This window comes from Anarrhichthys ocellatus, unplaced genomic scaffold (assembly GCF_004355925.1).
Source record: "Anarrhichthys ocellatus isolate YVR2014 unplaced genomic scaffold, GSC_Weel_1.0 scaffold501, whole genome shotgun sequence".
Lineage (NCBI taxonomy): Eukaryota > Metazoa > Chordata > Actinopteri > Perciformes > Anarhichadidae > Anarrhichthys > Anarrhichthys ocellatus.
In genome coordinates this window covers 20,194-31,975 of record NW_022280475.1, presented here as the reverse complement: position 1 = coordinate 31,975, position 11,782 = coordinate 20,194, and the positions used below count along the sequence as shown (strand labels likewise).

The following is an 11,782-nucleotide window of genomic DNA, read 5'->3' as shown; positions in this document are numbered from 1 at the left end:
TCCGGCTGATAACGTTTCTATGTAGTTTCTGTAAGAAAACTTTTAACGGTTCTGTTTGTATACAAAAGGTAAATCTGACACACCACATGGCACATAACGCAGGGGAAGAAATATGGTGCTTTTTCTTATCTTTATTCAAAAGCATGTTTTAATTTGAGAGCATTGCTTATTGATTCCACGTTCAGATTTTGAATTGTTTCCCTCAAAACCCTGTCCTCACACAATTAGCCCCCGCTTGCTATTAGTGACACAATAAACCTTGATTGCTCCGAGTTTGCTGGAGGGGTTCGAGGCACGATCACCTGGAAGAAAATGTTGTACATTTTCAAGTTAAATGCATCAATCTGGTGCATTTTGAGGCCAAAATCAAGAGGCTATGAAGAACTTTGTGCTCTTGTTATTAAAGTGTTAATTTAATCATTTTTAAATTATTTTTCATTCGTTGATTAATGTCTAATCTTATATACTCTTGAGATCAATATTGTTTAAGATAAGTAAATGAAGTAACCTTGGATTGAATTACCTGTTTTGTTGTTGTCAAATATTGTCTATTTACAGCTGATAACGCTGTTCCAAGCTTAACATTTTTAGCTCTGTCAGCACTGTTGTTGTTGTGTGAACTGTTGCACCCTTGTTGCCATATTGAGAGCCGTGCGGAGGCGATCCTTCAATCATACATTTGTTCTGAGTTTGTAATTCAGCCCCTTTAAATTATTTTTTTAAGAGTGTGGTTTTGTACTTAATTCACACTGTTTTCATCCTGTGGCTACAGTTTGTTAAATGTATGTGATAGTACTGCTTTTTATTGTTTGAATTGATATTTGATTGAATAATAAAGGCATTCAGTTAGTAAATTGTTCCAGCTATCAGTGTATATGTTACTGGTTAAGAGTAAATGAAGATGGCACACAGCTCAAATTGAAAAGTTTCAGGTTCGCCTGAAAAACAAGCACTTTTATTGTTATTATTTCTTTGGAATGATGCAGCTGCAAGTCTAAAACTCTCCCAAATCATTATTATATATAGATTATTTATTTATATACTAACTAACCCTAAGCCTTATATTTGTATATTATTATATATATATTAAATATTTATATATTAACTAACCCTAACCCTTATATTTGTATATTAGTATATATATATATATATATATATATGTATATTAGTATATATATATATATATATATATATTAAATATTTATATATTAACTAACCCTAACCCTTATATTTATATATTATTATATATATATTATACATTTATATATTTCACCCAACCCGCGAACCACTTCCTGAATCGGTCACGTGGTACAGCCAGTTTGCAAGGCTTCGAACGTCAACACACACGTCATCAACACGAGCCTCTATACGCGCCTCACAAAAATCTTCCTGATTACTCAACACATGCTTTGAAGCCTCGACACGGAAGGAACCATCACTAGTAAACGGTGTTTTTGACGGAGTTTGTGTGGAGAGAAAGTGTGTGTCGTTGGTGGATTGTCTCCTGGTGTCATACGGAGCTAATGAAGTTAGCATGCTACCAGGAAGTAGACGGACCCGAACATAAGCAACACAGCGCAGCTCAGAGTGAGCAAACCGTTTTTAACGGAGTTTGTCTGGAGGAAACGTCTCTGTGGTTTAGTGAAAATGTCTAAAGTCCAAATGCTGAGATGTTTACTCAACCAGCGACTAACTGCGGCTGATGAAGAGATATTTGGTCTGTTTGAAAGAACGATAGCAGAGTACGAGGAGGAACTTTCTGTTTTAAAAGAGCAGAACGAGCGACAACGGAAACTCCTGGACGCTGTTTTCAACCCTCAGCTGCGGTTACACGGAGCAGGTTGGGTCACTTTATTTCTTCTGTTCATGCTCCGGCTGATAACGTTTCTATGTAACGGAGTTGTACCCCGAACCGGGCAGTTTTTAGCTAATGTTCCAATACAATTCACTTAAAATGTTGATTAAAAATGATCGTGTTATGTTTTCAGTTGATTTAATGGTGTTAAACTGAAGTTTAACTTTATAACTTTCAAACTAAATATTGTTGTAATTATTAAAGTTAGCTTTGCCTTTACTAGAGTCGTTAAAACGATGCTAACGCCGGTGAATTAGCCGTGCGCCGCTATTCGCCTAATCCGTACAGACTTCTATCCTCGTTGTGAACACTGGGTGCTGCTGTTTTTTCGGGGATATTCGCTTGTTACAGGGTCGCAAAAATGACCATCAATGCTGTCAACACATCCGGGAACGTAGTTCTGTCCTTCACAATAAGATATCACGCTTCAACAACTCCAAATTGAGCAATAAAAGCTCCTTAATTTCCGCTTGAGTGTATACCACCACCTGCTGGATGTTTTGTTAAACTCTTCTCATGTCAATCACTGGCAAAACACCAGCTGATGCATGGAATTTAACAATTATGTACACATATTGTATATAACAATTACTGTCATAACACACAGTGCAGAGTAAGAGTTCTATTACAACTAAAAACACAAGTATTCACGATTAAAAAGCTACATTGTTAAAGTGAAAGACAAATAACTTCTGCAAATGATTTGAAAAGTTCTATGCAAACATTTATTTAAAAACAAACCAATCAAAAATTTTATTAAAAATCAGGACACAAATTGCATTTAAAATAATCCTCTTCATCATCCAGCTCCTCGTCCCAGCCCCACACACACAGTGTGATACCATGTGTGGCAGCTGTCACACTGGACCCACGACACCAATCCCTCTGAGCTCTCGGGAGGGTCAGGGTGACCTATTAAAAGATTTTTTTTTTTTTTACTTTGAATTAAAGACAATGATCAGATTTTCATGGGTTGGCATACAATGAAAGCTTACATGAAGTATATCGTGGGTCCAACAGACGAGGAGCTGGATGATGAAGGTCGGGTCTCTGCAGGTTGGGAGGCTGTATAAATAACAGAAAAAGCATAACCATGTTTTGTTTACTCTTCATCATGGCTAATGTCACCATCATGTTATAATAGTTTGTTTTTTTCAGATTATTTAAAGCATTTACAGTGGGAGGGAGAGGAAGGAGTTTGGGACCCATAGAGGCCACGTCCTGCAGCCGATGTTGAAGGCTCTGAAATAATAATCATATTTTATTATTACAACTCTAAAATACATACTTATAATAATATTAAATGCATTCTGATTCATACGTGAAGTCAAATGCAAAATAGGTATGCGCTGACCAGGAGACGGGGGAAGGTGGCCGTGTTACTCAGCAGGCAGGCTCGGTGGTGGTGATGTGCTGCTGGCAGGCAGCCGGGGACCGTGGGGGACACAAGAGGGGGCAGAGCGGGATGAGGGACAATCGATGGAAAGTCCGGGGCTGGTGGCTGTAGTAGCCCCGAGGGACACTGGTCTTCTGCGGCTGGGGCGAGAGCTGCCAGACAGGGTAGAGGAAGTGGCTGAGAGTTTGAAGCGTGTGTGCTGTTCCAGGTTTTCGTTTAGTTCCACCCACTGCCACACTGGGGTGATGTCGGCGTAAATGGGTTAACATGTTTGAGGTATTCCCACTGATGTAGCCACTCCTGTAGCAAATGCAACATAGTGTTTTTTTTATCCACCACTCGCCCTCATAGTTCACAGAGAAACCAAAGTGGCTCCAAACACCAGACCTGCAGGTCGTTGAAGGATCTTCTATTTCTGGTCTATTACTAGCCATACTGCAGCGAGCTAGCTTAATGTAGCGTGTCTCACAGTGCAAAAGTGCCTGACTGGAGTAGAACATTTTTCTTTGGTGGTGGGCGTGTCAGAGAGCACGCTGTCTGTTACGTCATGTGGGTTGCCAGTTTGAGAACAGTGGCTCCACCGAAAACATAATATTTCCCACAATTTAAGCTTCTGCATTTTCCAAATGCACTAATATTATTCAAACGTAGTGTTCGGTTCGTCATGCGTACCGAACCGTGAGCCTCGTACCGAACGGTTGGACCCCTAAGCTCCGCCTACCAAAATTTTCCGCCATTTTGAATTTCGTGAAAAACCCATTTTTTGCAACCTCCTCCTACATGCTGAGTCTGATTGCTACTAAGTTTCCCGTGGATCAGTATTGGATCTATATAATAACATTTTATTAAAAGATGTTTGATATCTCCTTATGTTTTGAAGATATGGACCAATGAACTTCATAAGGCGTGGGTTTGTTTTTCAATACTCATAACTTCAAAACCATTTAACCTATAATCGCGACATTTGTCTCATATGTGCACATCGTATATTGTTACGTACCCTACAATTTTCATTCCATTCAACCACTAGGGAGCGATACAGTAGTTAAGCCATTTTTGGCTTTTTTGGCAATTTTCATCGTTTTCAGACGTTGTATTTTAACAAACTCCTCCCACAGAATTCATGTGATCAACTTCAAATTTGGTCAAGATTATCTAAGGATATTAATGATGAAAAGTTACTGAAATGGTCTAGTGACATTGAACGACCATTTTATGTGGCGCCCATTGCTGTGGCAACGCGTCATTCACCATGAAAAATGAAGCTTATTTTTCTGTGGCTTAGGATGCTCAGCAAGCATTGGAACTTTGCACAGGTGTCATAGGTAATGTAAATAAATATTTCATATGGCTTTTTGGCTTGACCATTGAAAATTGCCTCGTTAGCGTCCCCTACAAATATTGTATGTATCACATGGAGACTTAAAAAAAAAAGTCTCTTGGGACCATGCTCTAAAACCAACCGGAAGTCGGCCATTTAGAGTTGTGTGAATTTCCCCTTGATTTCTAGTCACTATACTTTAACGAACTCCTCCTGGGGACTTTGTCAGATCCACTCCAAATTTGGTCATTACAATCTAAAGACCTTTGCAATTCGAAGTTACTCAAAGCTTTACATTTGATGGAATGGCATAGCCGTGGCGTGGCGGCCATTGTACGTGATTCGCCATTAAACAACAAGCTGATGTAACATAGTGGATACTGGAACTGGTGGAATATTTGCACTATATCATTTCCAGCATCAGTCCATGCTGGAAAAATACGTTGAACTCCGAGATGCGTTGTCTGATGGTCAAAGACATTTGCGGCCGCGTCTGCCGGCGTCCCGCCAGTACCCCCGAGACGCGGGAAGGTGCGAGGGCCCATATATCGCTGCTTGCAGCTTTAATTACAATTTGCATTCCTTCAGTCCGCTGCATGAAAGTGTTTATCGTTGCCATGGCAACAAGTGCCAACTGATGTTAGCCTATATTAGCTTAGTTGAATTAAAAGGAGTAGCCATAGTATTACAATTCGGCATTTTTTTACAACTAGCAACAGTCATACCTTCAAGGACCTTAATGCATTGTCACATATTGTCAAATTACGAAAAACATGAAGTGCCTCTGCTAGCTGCCGCTGCCACAATTTGAGCGAGCTCCTACTGGTTTGGTAACTGTGCACAGGGAGTGTAAGAGGGAATGATGGCAGGAAAAAAAGTGTATCTACAGGAGACTATTTGCTCAATACTAATATTTCTTTGTAACGTCTGTGTGTGTGCTGGACATCTGTTTTCCTGCAGACGTCCAGCAGCTGTTGGTGGTTAAAGAAGAGGATCCCCCTGAGCAGCAGGAGTGGAGCTCCAGTCTGGACCAGGAGGACCCAGAGCCCCCACACATTAAAGAGGAACAGGGGGACTCAGAGCCCCCACACATTAAAGAGGAACAGGAGTACCCAGAGCCCCCACACATTAAAGAGGAGGAATTCTGGACTAGTCAGGAGGGAGAGCAGCTTCAAGGTCTGGAGGAGGCTCGTATCAAGTTCTCATTCACTCCTGTGAAGAGTGAAGATGAGGAAGCTCAGTCCTCACAGCTTCATCAAAGACAAACTGAACAGATGGAAACAGAAGCTGATGGAGAGGACTGTGGAGGACCAGAACCAGATGCTGATGACAAGAGTGGAGAATCTTCTGACACTGATGTCAGTGATGATTGGAAGGAGACCAGAGAACCTCAGTCAGGTTCAAACTCTTTGAAACCTGATGAAGTCCATGTCAGTGATTCAAGATGTAGTGCTGGTGAGAAACTATTTACATGCTCTGAGTGTGGGAAAACAACTGACACAAAAGGAGATCTGAAGACACACATGAGAAGCCACACAGGAGAGAAACCTTACAGCTGCTCAGTATGTAAGAAATCTTTTAACCAGCGTTCACATTTACAGAAACACATGAGAATCCACACAAGAGAGAATCCTTTCAGCTGCTCAGTATGTGAGAAATCTTTTAACCAGCGTTCACATTTACAGAAACACATGAGAATCCACACAAGAGAGAAACCTTTCAGCTGCTCAGTATGTGAGAAATCTTTTAACCAGCGTTCACATTTACAGACACACATAAGAACCCACACAGGAGAGAAACCTTTCAGCTGCTTGGTCTGTACGGAATCTTTTAACCAGGGTTCAAATTTAAAGACACACATGAGAATCCACACAGGAGAGAAACCTTTCAGCTGCTCAGTTTGCAATAAATCTTTTAACCGCTGTTCAAATTTAAATACACACATGAAAATCCACACAGGAGAGAAACCTTTCAGCTGCTCGGTCTGTAAGAAATCTTTTAACCACTGCTCAACTTTACAGATACACATGAGAATCCACACAGGAGAGAAACCTTTCAGCTGCTCAGTTTGTCAGAAATCTTTTAACCAGCACCCACATTTACAGACACACATGAGAATCCACACAGGAGAGAAACCTTTCAGCTGCTCGGTCTGTAAGAAATCTTTTAACCACTGCTCGGCTTTAAAGAGACACATGAGAATCCACACAGGAGAGAAGTCTTTCAGCTGCTCAGTCTGTAAGAAATCTTTTAACCAGGGTTCAATTTTAAAGAGACACATAAGAATCCACACAGGAGAGAAAGCTTTCAGCTGCTCAGTTTGTGAGAAATCGTTTAACCGGGGCTCAAATTTTAAGAGACACATGAGAATCCACACAGGAGAGAAACCTTTCAGCACAGGTCGGCTCTGAAGTTACACATAATTACTCATAGACAACCGGCTTTAGTGGTTCTGTTTGTATACAAAAGGTAAATCTGACACACCACATGGCACATAACGCAGGGGAAGAAATATGGTACTTTTTTCCTATCTTTATTCAAAACATGTTTTAAACCTTGATTGCTCCGAGAGATCCATGCTTTGTTTAAGGTGACGCCTCCTCACGTTGGCAGGGAGCTTAGTACTGTCTTTAGTTTGATCCAGTAGACTAATTGAGTTTTTATTTTCTAGTTAGTGTTGGTTTTCTAGAGGGGTCCGGGGCACGCTCACCTGGAATAAAATGTTGTTGTGAACTGTTGCACCCATGTTGCCATATTGAGAGCCGTGCGGAGGTAATCCTTCAATCATAAATTTGTTCTGAGTTTGTAATTCAGCTCATAACAAAAGTTTCAAGAAACATGAGAATCCACACAGGAGAGAAACCTTTCAGCTGCTCAGTTTGTGATAAAAGATTTATGCGCAACAGAGATCTAAAGGTACACATGAAAACTCACACAGGAAATAATCCCCTTTAGCCCTTTTACCCAATCACCCCTCTGCATATCCCTTCGAGCGGTGGGCCCATCGGGCGGCAGCTAAATGTAGAGTTTTCGGGTTGTTCCTGGTCGAACCATATGTCTCATGTCCCGGAAACCAGACCCTCACCAGCAAGCTCCACTCCCAGGTCTGGCTCCAGATAGTGGCCCCGGTTTCCCTTTTTTCGGTCCAGCTGCCACACCTCTTTTCAGATGTTGAGTGAATTCTTGGTCTGAGAACACAGGTCACAGGGTCACACATGGCCCTAAACCATGTTAAGGTGATTTATTGGAAGGGTGTAACATTTAAGACACGTTGCTTTCTGTTAATATTTTAATGTTACCCAGCTTCATAGTGTTGTTTTTACCGTTAGAATAAAAGTTTTGCTGATGTAAATATCTTCTTGTATAAAGTTATTTTGCATGTTTAGATCCAGAACTATAGAAAAATACCAGAAGGCAATTCATGTGTTTATGCATTGATTTCTGCAAGTGTGTGTTTTCCTTTGTGTAATGTTATAGTTTCTGTTGTCTCTGTTTAGTCACCCAGTCCTACGCACCTTTTCACTTTACCCACCAGGTGTCCCTGTTTGTCCTCTTGTATATATTGTTTTGAATGGTTTTGAGGAAATGTGTTGTTATGATTTAGGTTAGATGTTTTCCTGATAATATAATATCCCTTTTCTAGTAATGTGCATCCTGAGCTTAGTACATACTGTAATATCAAAAGAATGTATCTAAATGTAAAAAACAAGAATGAAATCACTCATTGTCATTTTACTTATTGCTGAGGGAGCAGAGGAGCAGAAAAAGATCAGAAGGCAGTTAATGGGTTGAATTCTTCTGCAGAAGTAAATAAATGTTTGAAAACAATCAATTCAGTTTTCTTTTTTTCCATGTCCAACCCACACCCATTACATAAGGAAATGATGGAAGGTAACTTAAGATGGGAATCATTTATAGAGGCTTTTATTTTGTAGGTTACCCACCAAGTTGCAGCAGAACCTGCCCTGCAGGTAGAAATGGGAAACATGCCGCTGGATTTAAGGAGAAAGCAACTCATGGCAAATTACTGGGCTAATTTATAGAGACACAATGATTCCCACCCTGCAAAAGGAGAGTTTCAGGTGGCATTGCGTTGCTTATTAATTCCACTTTCAGATTTTGAATTGTTTCCCTCAAAACCCTGTCCTCACACACAATTAGCTTGTGATCAGTGACACAATAAGCCTTGATTGCTCCCAGAGATCCATGCTTTGTTTAAGGTGATGCCTCCTCACGTTGGCAGGGAGCTTAGTACTGTCTTTAGTTTGATCCAGTAGACTAATTTAGTTTTTATTTTCTAGTTAGTTGGTTTTCTAAAGGGGTCCGGGGCATGCTCACCTGGAAGAAAATGTTGTATATTTTAAAGTTAAATGCATCAATCTGGTGCATTTTGAGACTAAAATCAAGAGGCTAGTTCTATGAAAAACTTTGTGCTCTTGTAAACAATTTTGTGCTCTTTTTTTTTTTTTTAAGCAATGGTGGAATGTAACCAAGTACATTAACTTAAGTATTGTACTTGACATTTTCTAGGTACTTGTACTTTACTTGAGTACCTGCAGCATTAAAGTGTTCATTTAATGATCATTTTAAAATGATTTTTCAGTAATTGTTTCATGTATAATCTTATATACTGTTGAGATCAAAATTGTTTAAGATAAGTAAATGAAGTAACCTTGGATTGAATTACCTGTTTTGTTGTTGTCAAATGTTACCTATATTTACAGCTGATAACGCCGTTCCAAGCTTAATAACCTCTTTATCCCTAGCCCCCTAGCCCTATTTTTTGGCCTCTGCTCGAAAATTGCATACCCATACTTAAAAGACTGTAAATCTGAAACTACAAGGTCTATTTTAATAATTTTGATGGTATAATACAGGTAAAACTTGTGAGAAACTTGTTCAGATGTGTAAATATTGTGTATATGTTACTGGTTAATAGTGAATGAAGATGGCACACAGCTCAAATTGAATGTCACGATGTTATCAGACACCATGAGAAAACCCCAAAACCAGCCTATACTGAAGCCTCCACCGGTCATGTGACTCTGACCTTGCAGGTCATAGCGGTCTGTTGAGAGTCTCAGCAGATGGAGTTCTCAGGATGCTGCCTTCTATTTTTTACCCTTTACAAAACCAAATCTGAGAACAGAACCGGAGTACGCAGGTCGAGTGCAGTACAGTTATAACAACAACTGCACTCTGAGAATCAGCGACCTGAGAGAGAGAGCGACTCGGCTGTGTACAAGTTCAGGATCATAACAAACCAACCGGACTGGATATAAACTGGTGAACCTGGAGTCCCTCTGTCTGTCACACTTTTTGTTCGTGTAAGTCAGCTCCAAATGCTCAACATTTAGGAAACACTGCTGGTGTCTCTGATGACGGGGAAATAGTTCATGTTTTTTTGTTTCCAGGTGCAGATCAGCATATTAAAATCATGTCGTATTAAAGAGTGTACATCGGCTGATCTTAAGTGTCACAGCAGTTGTCATCTAACTTATCCAACTTCCTACAACTGGTACGAGAATGGTGTGAAAATAAACAGAGAAAAGAATCTTTTAATCAATACTTTTATCGTGAAGACAGCTATTCCTGCTACATCTGTGTCCGACAGCACATTTCCAAGCTTTTGGGCTGAAAATGGTGTATAAAGAGTAAAAATTGTGGGACCTGGAGCATTTTGTTTGGAAAAATCACGGAATATTTTCCTGCTCCGCTCTACTCTGACAGTTATGCTCTCACTCTAGCGCTGAACATTCCGTGCAATACACACCCATTATAAAATCTGAAAAGGACCCAAAATTTTCCTGAAACTTAAACGTTGACTTAAAGAAAACTGTGCTAGCTATCAAAATGCACATTTGGCTCAATAAAGTGCAGCGTCTTGTCTACGTTTTAAACTTTGAATCATGTTTCTATGTTAATGTATGGCTAGTCAATATGGGCCCAAAGTTAAGTGTTTTTTTAGCTCTCTTCGCACCGAAACCCCATTCAAGTGAATGGAGTAATTTAGCTCAGATTTTTGGGATTTTCGGGAAAACCGCTGGGTGAATCTCTCTAGAAAATACTTAGCACACGATTCCCAATCAGGCCACACGTTTTGATGTATTTTTTGGCACAGGTGTTGGCAACGCTGTGTGAGGAGGCTGTGTCTGTCATGAAGCACATCAACGCTGGTTGATATTGACATTTCTTACCAAATTTATAAAACAATCTGCATTTCAACACGGCTCAAAACACCCTCTACCGTTTTAAACTAGCCCGACTCTTTCAAGGCCAGTTCTAAAATAGAGTCGACCAGGAGGAGTGACATAGAGACGCCGTATACGTCTCTGGTAGAGACCTGTCAATCACAGAAAGCCCGCCCTAAAGCATACTCTACTTTATGGTCTATTTGACTGTAAATGGACCATAATTTACTCAATGAACATCATGCGATGATATCAGTCTTGTATTTACAAAAAGCAAAAGGACGAGTTTTTTATGTGAATATGTCAGAGTCAATGTTTAACTCATCATATGCTCATTACATCACGGTTTCCACAGTCTCACTAAACATCACATCACTTCATCACTGCAGAATCATCTATCAACACTACATCTACATAAAATTACACACAGGTTGTTAAGGTCTGATGTAAAAAGGGTTGGAGAGAGATAGAATAGAATATAAATAAAAAGTGTATGAGAATCCAATACTTTCCTCTCAGCCAATCACATTGCTCCTTTCAGAAGTTTTTATAAGTTTTTGCAAAACCATTTGGCACAGCTGTACTGTACTGTGCTGTTATTAATACGATAGAAATACTTTGTTACATGTTAAATACCTGCATTTAAAACTTAAAGGGAAAAAGCACCATTGACAGAATCATATATATTAGACAGTATCATCACTTGTATATATTTTTTATTCATCTGAATCCGCAAAGTAACTAGTAACTAAAGATATCTAAACATATTGTCTTTTAAAGTAGCAGAAAGATGGAAATAGTAAAAGTACTTCAAACTTGTACTTGAGTACAATACTTTAGTAAATATAGTTAGTTACTTTCCATCAGTAGATAGCCGCATGTTACACTAAGTTAAAGGTACCCTGTGTACTATTTGACCACCAGTAGCACAATAGAATAATTTATTTTATGAGTTTGTTCTTGTGCAAATGCAAACAAAACATGCAAACATTCACGCTGGCTTCTCGACACGTGGCCGA

General features: G+C 39.7%; 1 long non-coding RNA gene across 1 annotated transcript; it reads right to left on the bottom strand.

Moving 5' to 3' along the window:
* Positions 1–2,895: 2,895 nt before the first annotated feature.
* LOC116401522 (uncharacterized) lies at positions 2,896–3,234 on the bottom strand. The gene is made up of 3 exons (XR_004214000.1): positions 3,210–3,234; positions 3,032–3,097; positions 2,896–2,920 (listed from the first exon to the last, which is right to left on the bottom strand). It is a non-coding gene; the product is annotated as an uncharacterized LOC116401522 (long non-coding RNA).
* Positions 3,235–11,782: the final 8,548 nt, after the last annotated feature.